The following is a 12,194-nucleotide window of genomic DNA, read 5'->3' on the forward strand; positions in this document are numbered from 1 at the left end:
TTATATATTCTGTTTATTCCCATAAATGAAGTCAGACCTCACCTTCCCATTAGCTGAGAACCAATAAGTGCAGGGAGATTCTGCTGAATCATTTCAGCGATGGCTTTTATGTTACAGGTTGAATTACTGGCTTGAATTTCTGCATTGTCATGGTATTCACAAGACAATTACATCTTATCATGGAACATGTTTCAATGCTGTTAAATGGAAATGTGTGTTTTTTTAATCTTTCTGCTTGTTTTAAATACTCTTTGTTAAAGATTGTACTTATATTTTAGATAAAATAAATACATAAAAAGGAAATAAAATGCAATACAATAAACATACAAGACAGACAATACGTTGAAAAAAAATAATAATAATTCTGCCGACAAGAATACAGCATGACCAAAAACTAAAATTTTTATTTCTCAGGGAACTGAAAGACATATTGGTTTATCACAATAATTTTTTTATTGGCTTTTTTGCTTTATTACCCTTTTTGCTGTGCATATGAGTACAAGTAAGCTTACTTTGTAAGACACAGTAAGATATTGCTATAATAGCAAGTTAAAAAAAAAAAAGTAAAGTCAGGCTAAATCTAGGCTATGCTTACATGTCTCAGATGGTAAGTAATCCTAGGCTTTTGAAAGCAGAGAAGATCATCCAGACATGGATAGTATATTATATGACGTAAAACGATAGAGCATACATGTCAGTAGGGAGTTAAAACAGCAGCAGGTAAGAAGAAATTAAACTAAATAACATGGTAATTAGCAGTGGTACCACTGAGAAGTTAGAAAGTAGCAGAAGACTAGGAGAAATCAGAAATATCAATGTGATGGACCCTTTGGTCACCTAAGCCAGGTGCATGGCTCATACTATGGAATGACACTCCAACCCATGTCTCCCAGCCCAGCGCTCCTTTCTGGCTGTTTATAACCACCTATCTTCCGCCAGAGGGATACTGAGACATGGTGCGTCTGACCGGGAGTGACTCTAAATCACCCTGGACTCTAAAGTGGATAGCAGAGTTACCACGCTCCACTAAAAGTTAAACAAGAGCAATTTTGGACACCAGGGTGCTCTTTGGAGAGTTAACAGAGGAGGTATAGAGGCTTTGAACAACATCACGAAAATTGTCATGCTTTAAGGTGACTGGGAAACTCTATCCAGCACTCTGAAACTCTTCTCTGGATCGGAGGCAAGCCGCATCCCGCTGAACTTTGTACTATAATAGAATTCGATCTAGCCATATACGATCATGGTTTTCATAGAAGGTGGACGCTCCAGAGAGACCTTTCCGGGGATATATGGCATGTGGGGGCACTGGCCAATATTACCTGTGTTTTGTGATATTTTATGTTTTGTAATTTCTGTGTCCAGGAGATAATTAGTGAAGAGGACAACTTGTAACCCTAAACTCTCCTCTCAGAGAGAAATAGAACTGTTGGTGAATATAGCTCAGTTCCCCCAATAACTAGACAGGACATCATTCTGGAAGTATAACTGGTTTTATCATTCAGAACGATGTGATACAAACTGGCCAGGCCCAAGTGGTAAGTGTGGCCGAGCCGGAGTTCCAAGGAAAACACAGAGGTGTCGTACTGAAGAGTTCGTGACTCTATGCATTATTCAGGGATCAGAGCACTAATTTCCTAGGATGGGTGCTTTGATCTCTTTAAAATGATGTATGATGTGTGGGGATACGTAATGTTTAATGGGTGTTTTGGGGGTATTTTCTGGATTCAGCTATTTGTATCAGGGAGATAATTAGTTTACCGGTTATAAACTCAATTATCTCCCAGACACAGAGACGCCTGAGTGGGCTTAAAGGGACTCTCCAGGAGAAAACATTTTTTTCCTGGCACTAGAGAATCCTGGAGTGCCCACCTCCCACCCTGCATCCCATGTCGCTGGGTGCCTCCGCCAATTATTGCTTCCTAGCTGTAGCCGAGTACCATAAGCCCCACACCGGACACCATAAGCACCGTAGCCCCTTAGCTGCCGCAGCTTGGCTGGCGTCTCACCGTCCCTTCCCACCCTGGATCAAACTCCTAGATCCAGCACCTAGTGGGAAGGCCTCTTCTCCAAGAAAGTGTAGCAGGTATAGCAGCGCTGGGGACTCTCCTCCTCCTTTGGCCGTCATCGCCTGAATGCGCATGCGCGTCAAGAGCCGCACACAATTAGTCAGTCCATAGGAAAGCATTCTCAATGGTGGAGCTGATGTTATCAGCGTTGACTTGGAGGGAGACAGACAGAGGAGTAGCAACACTTAAAGGAAGAAAAGACCAGAATTTGAGTTTTGGTCAAGTTGAGTTTAAGGAAGTGGGTAGCCATCCAGTTAGAAATAGCAGAGAGGCAGTCAGAGACACTAGTCAAGAGGGAAGGGGAGAGATCAGGAGAAGACAGATACATTTTCGTGTCATCCCCATGGAAATGATATTGGAAGCCAAAGGAGCTAATAAGTTTAGTAAGGGAGGTAGTATAGATGGAGAACAGTAAGGGGCCAAGGACTGAACCTTGGGGGACACCAACAGAGAGGAGTTGGGGAGAAAAAGCAGAGCCAAAGAAAGAAACACTGAAAGAGTGCTGGGAGAAGTAGGAGGAGCACCAGGAGAGAGTGTAGGCCGATATTGTGGAGGATGAGAAGAAGCTGTTGATGATAAACAGTGTCAAAAGCCGCAGAAAGGTCAAGGAGAATTAGGAGTAGTGACGACGAGATTTTGCAGCAAGTAGATCATTGGATACTTTGGTCAGTGCCATTTCCACAGAGTGCTTAGCGCGGAAATGAGACTGAAGCAGGTCTAGCAGAGAATTGGACTCAAGGAAGTCTGTCAATCTCGCATACACAACTCTTTCAAGGATCTTGGATGCAAAAGGCAATAGCGAGATAGGACAATAGTTGGACGGGGAGTTAGGGTCAAGGTTGGGCTTCTTTAGAATTGGGGTTACAGTTGCATGTTTGAAGAGTGATGGATATGTGCCAGAGGAAAGAGAGAGATTGAGAATTTTAGTGAGAGGTAGAGAAAGAGAAGAAGACAGAGTACGGATGAAATTCAAGGGAATTGGGGCGGGGTGGTGGGGCGGGAGGACTGGAGAAGAGCAGAAACCTCTTGCGCTTAGTAGGTTGAAGAGTAACAATAGGGCGAAGAAGAGAGTTAAATGTGTGAAATAGTCGTTTGGGTTTGTGGGAGAGTGTGGTTATGAGGGTATTGAAGTAATTTACTTTTGCAGAGGAAAGAGCTCAGCTGTATGAGCGCAGCATAAATTTATAGTGGAGAAAGTCAGACGCACAGTGAGACTTTCTCCAACAGCGTTCAGCAGTTCTGGAGCATTTTTGGAGATATCGAGTCAGCTTGGTGTGCCAAGGTTGTTGTTGGGGGCATTTAAATGTAGGAGGTGCCATGATGTCTAGTTGAGAGGAGAGGGTGGAATTGTAGAAGGAGGTTGCAGAGCTAGGACAGGTGAGGTTTGAGATAGGTAAAAGGAGAGATAGGTCAAGACATTGGAGAATCACACATTTCACAAACACCCCAAAAGTACATTTAAACACAAAAATCACCCAGATCGGTTCAGGAATTTCCTGGAAGTCATAATTTAATTCATGGTCCCATGCCCAAAACAGTTCCAGAGAATCAGGGCTTGCGGACGGTCAAGTCCGGTAGTTTAAAAACCGAACAAACTACCGAACATAGTCAGTATTTTTACCCTGGATCTTGTTCACCTTGTTCATGGGAACAATTCCTCTGAACAGTGCCCTTTTATGTGGTGTAGAACCGAACACAGGCGATCCTGGAAGTCCAGAAGTGTGCGGGAGTTTCAGTGTCCGAAAACAGTTATTCAATGCTTTCCTATGGGGAAAATCTGACACTGGAGGTCCGTGAGATAACGGACCAAAAGTCTGTTTAGATTCCAGAAGCGCCCCCAGTGGCTGTCTGGTAGACAGCCACTAAGGGCAGACTAAGAGCTGCAATGTAAACAGTGCAGTACAAAAGGGTCACAGCACCCAGACTACTTAAATCAGCTGAAGCAGTCTGGGTGCCTGGAGTGTCCCTTTAAGGGTTTCTGAATTGAGACCCCATGCTGGGGGTCTGTGTATAAATGTATGCTTTAGGATGAACAAACCAGTTCTTTTTGTATCCTTCATCAAGTCTCGGCTGGTGTTTGGGTACGCAGGAGTTATAAACACTGCTTCACTACTGGACCTGGGAGAATCTACAGCGGAGGTACCACTCTGGGTACAGACGCTCCATTACGGACACGTCTTTCATTGGTTCTGAAGAAGTAAATCAATTTCTGGATGTAGAGTCTTTATGTCAAATGGCATTTTTTGTTTGCTGAAATATTAAATTATTGTGGGTTTATATATGGACAAAGTTTAATAAACTAATTTAATTATATTTATATGCAAAGAACAATTTCTATGAGCATGAAGTAAACAGGCTTTTCACTGGATAAAAGTTTTAATATAAGGATGATAACATACATTTGTGGTTGTTGTTTCAAACATTAATGATATCTATAGGTACCAGTCTTAGATGAGGGTATAACTTCTCCAATGAGGGTATCTCTTTTCAATTCCAATGCAACGGAAGTTAAATGATGGACATTAATTACAATGTACTGGGATTGAAGAGACATATAGCCTTTTTATGTTGTTTATATGTTCCATGGTCCTAATCTTTAAAGCACATTTAGTACGGCCTATATATTGCTTGCCACATGGACATTGTAGCATATACACTACAAAGTCTGTGCAGCAGTCAATATCTGTCTTAAATGGAAACTGTTCTGTGATGGTAGTCACCATCAGTGGGGATGGAAGACAGACACTATGTGTGGGTCCCCAGATTACTCTTGCGTTTTGGCACCCTGTGCCCAGTATTGGTGCAGTGCATGTTGAATGTATTGAGTGTCTGTGCCTTTCCCCCTTCCCCTCACCCTTTTTCCTGTCCTATTATTTCCCCAGCAGAGCATTGTCTTATCGTCCTAGGGACACTGCCAGACCATTTTTAGCTAGCTGCCCTGTGAGGAGTGGCTGCTGCAGATCAAGAGGCAGGCGTCTGGAGCTAGAACAACAGGTCAGCTCAGTGTTGACCGGGATAACCCCCACTGGTACAGAGGGAGGAATAGAAGATTCACCAGACTGTACAGCATTGAGTGGAGTGAGGACGTTTTCCGCACTTCCCCAACTCAAGCGTTAGTAGGCCACAACCTGCCGCCACGGATCCTGGTGGCTACAGGCTGTGGTAGAAGTTTCAAAAGATTAGTTGGGCTGCCCCTCAGGTAGGTAGCACCTTGGCTTGAAGTTTCCAGCTTGGTAGCCCATGATATTTTCGAGGGAATCAGCATAGAAAGTGAGAGCTCACGCAGAACACGTCTGGTTAGCTGAAGAGTCAGGCTCTGCCCCTCTATTGTAACCTTTTTAAACTAATTTATTTTTTATATGTCCTGCTTGTAACCTGAAATCCTATATATCAGATATATCCTATATATCAGAGCAACTTGGTCTCACCCTTGTAAGTTGTCCTTTCGATTTCTTGTTCCATGTCGATTTAAATTATATTGAAAAGAATTAAGGTCATGTATAGAGATGTCCCGAATAGTTCGCTGGCGAATAGTTCCTGGCGAACATAGCTTGTGAGGTACAGGGTAAACTTTGACCCTGTACCTCACAGTCAGCAGACACATTCCAGACACATTCCAGCCAATCAGCAGCAGACCCTCCCTCCCAGACCCTCCCACCTCCTGGACAGCATCCATTTTAGATTCATTCGGAAGCTGCATTCTTTTTTTTTTTTTTGTATTATTATTTTTCTTTTTTTTTTTTTAGACAGAAGTGTGTTATATTTGAGCATGCTAGGCTGAACGTGCGTATATCATGGCTAGTTGCACTGAGGGTATGAGTATATAGCAGTACATTGTTGTGAAAGATGGCTGTCATGTTTAGGGAGTAGCTTGCACGTTATCAACTGTGTATTTATATCAGCAGCTCCACCACTAGTTATAAATCAAGTGTGAGTCGCCCCATGAGATGAGACTAGTGAATAACATAATACATGAACGGTTAAGCTAAAGGCATGTAAGGAACTATGACAATAAACTCTTTAGGAGGTGAAATAATGACATGTTTAAACGCTTGCTACTTTACGATTAGTTAATGTGCAGAGAGCAGTTCATGTGATCAAAGGCATGGTGTGGAGGATCGGCTATAGTGGGACATGCTTGGCAGGCTGCTGTTTACTGCTTGTGCTCATCCGATCCCTTCTGGGTGCCAGGTGCAGACCCTGGGAGTCCCTGATACCTGGAACAACAAAGGCAAGTCTCTGGCTGAGTGCCGGGTTCGCGGCTTGAGGTGGTGGAAGCTTGTTTTGTCGGGTGGTCGGATCTGTTCCAGTGGTGCTTCACGTCCGGTGTGGGATTGTGGTGGCTTAAGGTGGAGGCGAGTGCTTGACGTGGGGCAGGCTCTGAATTTTTGTTTGTGCCTCTGGTCCCGTCTTCAACGCCTTTTGCGTTGGTGGATTTTAATGGGGACTGCTTCGCTTAGCTGTGGTGGAGCTTGTTGTGGCTGTGGTGGAGCTTGTTGGGGCTTCCTGCTTGTTATTTGCTTCCAAAATTGATTAAAGAGTCTGTCCAGCTTAGACTCAATATCCTGCCATGCTTTGCTGGTACCAGGAGGACACGCGGCTGCCGCCATATTGGGAGAGTCGCAGATGAGCCTAGGCAGCTGTGCTCTGTACGTCCATTAGCTCCAGACAGCCTCTCAGGGCTGGACTGGAATAACCCCCACCGGTCCGAGGGGGGGGGGGTAACGGAGCTCCTGACGGGAAGTAGCTGCTCCTGGGCATCCCAGGATCGGGAGATCGGCCGCCTCTCCCGCCCGGTGAGCACCAGGCCACACTTGCCACGCGAAGGTAAGTAAGACTCTGTCGAGTTGCTGACCGCTATTAAGCATGTCGGGTTGGTCAGGTAGGAGCAACATTGCTAGGTCATCCCTTCTGGGGTGAAATTCGCTTGTTGATAGCTGCTTAAAGTGAGATATTGAGGGATCTCACACAAAGTGCGTCTTTCCTCCATGACAGCAAGGCCCCGCCCCCCGGAAGCTGCATTCTTAGTGAGAGGAGGGACAGTGTATCTGCTGCTGATTTAATAGGGAAATCGATAGCTAGGCTAGTGTATTCAGTGTCCACTACAGTCCTGAAGGACTCATCTGATCTCTGCTGTAAGGACAGCACCCCAAAAAGCCCTTTTTAGTGCTAGAACATCAGTCTGCTTTTTTTTTGTGTGTGTGTGTAATCTAATTGCATTTGCCTGCCTGCCAGCGTGTGTGTCAGGCTACAGCGTATACTGTGCCCACTTGCCCAGTGCCACCACTCATATCTGGTGTCACAATAGCTTGCATTTAAAAAAAACAAAAACCTTTTTTGACTGTAATATAATAGCAGTCAGTTTCCTTCACACGTGTGCGTTTCAGGGCCTGCCAGGGCACAGTGTCACACCAGTGCAACTCATATCTGGTGTAACAGTAGTGTACATTTAAAAATGCAAGCGTATGTATCAGGCCTACAGCATCTACTCATATGTGTTGTCACAGTAGCTTGCACGCATAGTACCACTAATCGAAAAAAAAATGACAGGCAGAGGCAAGCCACCCCGCAGGGGCCGTCGTGGTCGTGGTGCTGTGATTCCCTTTGGCCCTAGAATAATGCCCAGTGTTCAGAGGTCACGTACCCTGAACTCGAAAAGTTCTGAGGACATAGTTGACTGGCTAACACAGGACACCCAATCTTCTACAGCTTCCGCTCGGAACCTTGACGCACCATCCTCCTCCAGCTTAGCTTCGGGCACCTCTCAAGTTACCACTCGCCCGCCTGCCGCCACCACCAACACTAGCACCACAGCCGCTTCACTTGATCTGTCAGAGGAGTTATTTACACATCCGTTGGAAGAAATGAGTAAAGCGCAACCATTATTGCCAGAGGATGTAGATAACAGGGATATGCTTAGGGATAACTTGCTCACGGTGCCTAGAGAGATATCAGCTATGCCTCACTGATGATGCCTAACAAGGTTGAAACGATCGTCTGGGGTTGCTGTATCTCTCGTGCAGAGAGAACTTGCTGACATTTCGGATCTGGACTGCCCGTATGGGTGGGACCAGTCTGATATGCTTCAGATATGTTCTCTCTGTAATGGCACAAGATGAGCGAAAACCAGCTTGAGTTCTGAGCGGGGACCCACCGAAGGGCAGGCTATTTCAGCTGCTGTCCGTTCTCAGAATACTCTTGCGACCCGTTTTTTCTCTCCATAAGTTTAAAGGGTAATCCAGACGTGGACCCCTTGCTCACGGTGCCTAGAGAGATATCAGCTATGCCTCACTGATGATGCCTAACAAGGTTGAAACGATCGTCTGGGGTTGCTGTATCTCTCGTGCAGAGAGAACTTGCTGACATTTCGGATCTGGACTGCCCGTATGGGTGGGACCAGTCTGATATGCTTCAGATATGTTCTCTCTGTAATGGCACAAGATGAGCGAAAACCAGCTTGAGTTCTGAGCGGGGACCCACCGAAGGGCAGGCTATTTCAGCTGCTGTCCGTTCTCAGAATACTCTTGCGACCCGTTTTTTCTCTCCATAAGTTTAAAGGGTAATCCAGACGTGGACCCCTTGCTCACGGTGCCTAGAGAGATATCAGCTATGCCTCACTGATGATGCCTAACAAGGTTGAAACGATCGTCTGGGGTTGCTGTATCTCTCGTGCAGAGAGAACTTGCTGACATTTCGGATCTGGACTGCCCGTATGGGTGGGACCAGTCTGATATGCTTCAGATATGTTCTCTCTGTAATGGCACAAGATGAGCGAAAACCAGCTTGAGTTCTGAGCGGGGACCCACCGAAGGGCAGGCTATTTCAGCTGCTGTCCGTTCTCAGAATACTCTTGCGACCCGTTTTTTCTCTCCATAAGTTTAAAGGGTAATCCAGACGTGGACCCCTTGCTCACGGTGCCTAGAGAGATATCAGCTATGCCTCACTGATGATGCCTAACAAGGTTGAAACGATCGCCTGGGGTTGCTGTATCTCTCGTGCAGAGAGAACTTGCTGACATTTCGGATCTGGACTGCCCGTATGGGTGGGACCAGTCTGATATGCTTCAGATATGTTCTCTCTGTAATGGCACAAGATGAGCGAAAACCAGCTTGAGTTCTGAGCGGGGACCCACCGAAGGGCAGGCTATTTCAGCTGCTGTCCGTTCTCAGAATACTCTTGCGACCCGTTTTTTCTCTCCATAAGTTTAAAGGGTAATCCAGACGTGGACCCCTTGCTCACGGTGCCTAGAGAGATATCAGCTATGCCTCACTGATGATGCCTAACAAGGTTGAAACGATCGTCTGGGGTTGCTGTATCTCTCGTGCAGAGAGAACTTGCTGACATTTCGGATCTGGACTGCCCGTATGGGTGGGACCAGTCTGATATGCTTCAGATATGTTCTCTCTGTAATGGCACAAGATGAGCGAAAACCAGCTTGAGTTCTAAACGGGGACCCACCGAAGGGCAGGCTATTTCAGCTGCTGTCCGTTCTCAGAATACTCTTGCGACCCGTTTTTTCTCTCCATAAGTTTAAAGGGTAATCCAGACGTGGACCCCTTGCTCACGGTGCCTAGAGAGATATCAGCTATGCCTCACTGATGATGCCTAACAAGGTTGAAACGATCGTCTGGGGTTGCTGTATCTCTCGTGCAGAGAGAACTTGCTGACATTTCGGATCTGGACTGCCCGTATGGGTGGGACCAGTCTGATATGCTTCAGATATGTTCTCTCTGTAATGGCACAAGATGAGCGAAAACCAGCTTGAGTTCTGAGCGGGGACCCACCGAAGGGCAGGCTATTTCAGCTGCTGTCCGTTCTCAGAATACTCTTGCGACCCGTTTTTTCTCTCCATAAGTTTAAAGGGTAATCCAGACGTGGACCCCTTGCTCACGGTGCCTAGAGAGATATCAGCTATGCCTCACTGATGATGCCTAACAAGGTTGAAACGATCGTCTGGGGTTGCTGTATCTCTCGTGCAGAGAGAACTTGCTGACATTTCGGATCTGGACTGCCCGTATGGGTGGGACCAGTCTGATATGCTTCAGATATGTTCTCTCTGTAATGGCACAAGATGAGCGAAAACCAGCTTGAGTTCTGAGCGGGGACCCACCGAAGGGCAGGCTATTTCAGCTGCTGTCCGTTCTCAGAATACTCTTGCGACCCGTTTTTTCTCTCCATAAGTTTAAAGGGTAATCCAGACGTGGACCCCTTGCTCACGGTGCCTAGAGAGATATCAGCTATGCCTCACTGATGATGCCTAACAAGGTTGAAACGATCGTCTGGGGTTGCTGTATCTCTCGTGCAGAGAGAACTTGCTGACATTTCGGATCTGGACTGCCCGTATGGGTGGGACCAGTCTGATATGCTTCAGATATGTTCTCTCTGTAATGGCACAAGATGAGCGAAAACCAGCTTGAGTTCTGAGCGGGGACCCACCGAAGGGCAGGCTATTTCAGCTGCTGTCCGTTCTCAGAATACTCTTGCGACCCGTTTTTTCTCTCCATAAGTTTAAAGGGTAATCCAGACGTGGACCCCTTGCTCACGGTGCCTAGAGAGATATCAGCTATGCCTCACTGATGATGCCTAACAAGGTTGAAACGATCGTCTGGGGTTGCTGTATCTCTCGTGCAGAGAGAACTTGCTGACATTTCGGATCTGGACTGCCCGTATGGGTGGGACCAGTCTGATATGCTTCAGATATGTTCTCTCTGTAATGGCACAAGATGAGCGAAAACCAGCTTGAGTTCTGAGCGGGGACCCACCGAAGGGCAGGCTATTTCAGCTGCTGTCCGTTCTCAGAATACTCTTGCGACCCGTTTTTTCTCTCCATAAGTTTAAAGGGTAATCCAGACGTGGACCCCTTGCTCACGGTGCCTAGAGAGATATCAGCTATGCCTCACTGATGATGCCTAACAAGGTTGAAACGATCGTCTGGGGTTGCTGTATCTCTCGTGCAGAGAGAACTTGCTGACATTTCGGATCTGGACTGCCCGTATGGGTGGGACCAGTCTGATATGCTTCACATATGTTCTCTCTGTAATGGCACAAGATGAGCGAAAACCAGCTTGAGTTCTGAGCGGGGACCCACCGAAGGGCAGGCTATTTCAGCTGCTGTCCGTTCTCAGAATACTCTTGCGACCCGTTTTTTCTCTCCATAAGTTTAAAGGGTAATCCAGACGTGGACCCCTTGCTCACGGTGCCTAGAGAGATATCAGCTATGCCTCACTGATGATGCCTAACAAGGTTGAAACGATCGTCTGGGGTTGCTGTATCTCTCGTGCAGAGAGAACTTGCTGACATTTCGGATCTGGACTGCCCGTATGGGTGGGACCAGTCTGATATGCTTCAGATATGTTCTCTCTGTAATGGCACAAGATGAGCGAAAACCAGCTTGAGTTCTGAGCGGGGACCCACCGAAGGGCAGGCTATTTCAGCTGCTGTCCGTTCTCAGAATACTCTTGCGACCCGTTTTTTCTCTAGATAACAGGGATATGTCTCAGTCAGACAGCATTACACACATGGACGTACGGTGTGATGATGATGATGTTGTACCCGCTGCTGCTTCCTTTGCTGAGTTGCCTAGGTCAAAAAAGTCTAGATTACCTCACCTTTATTAAGATGAATGAGGGATGGATCCCGAAGGGACTGACAGTGGGCGATACATTCAACTAAAAAAGGCCTGATGAGGGGGACGTAACAGGGATTAAACTGATAAGAATAGTACTACTTAACACACCACTCCTATCTGGTGGCACATTAGATTACATGCGCAGTGCCCCAAATTTGCAGTAGGAGGACCAACCAAGCAAATGGACTGTTTGCGGTTGTTCGTGGTGCGTTAAACGGGGAGTTTGGTCTGTCACTGTGAAGCGGGCGTTATCCTTACACTACCTGATCGATACAACATCATACCTGATGTTTTAAAGCACGTTATTCCAAAGAATTTAGGAATGTTAGGTGATTTATGCCCTTTATGGATTAAAACCAGACTCTGCATCAACTATGTAATTTTCCATGGGAGTTTTGTCATGGATCCCCCTCCGGCATGCCACAGTCCAGGTATTAGCCCCCTTGAAACAACTTTTCCATCACTATTGTGGCCAGAAAGAGTCCCTGTGGGTTTTT

This window comes from Pelobates fuscus, chromosome 11 (genome assembly GCF_036172605.1).
Source record: "Pelobates fuscus isolate aPelFus1 chromosome 11, aPelFus1.pri, whole genome shotgun sequence".
Taxonomy (NCBI): domain Eukaryota; kingdom Metazoa; phylum Chordata; class Amphibia; order Anura; family Pelobatidae; genus Pelobates; species Pelobates fuscus.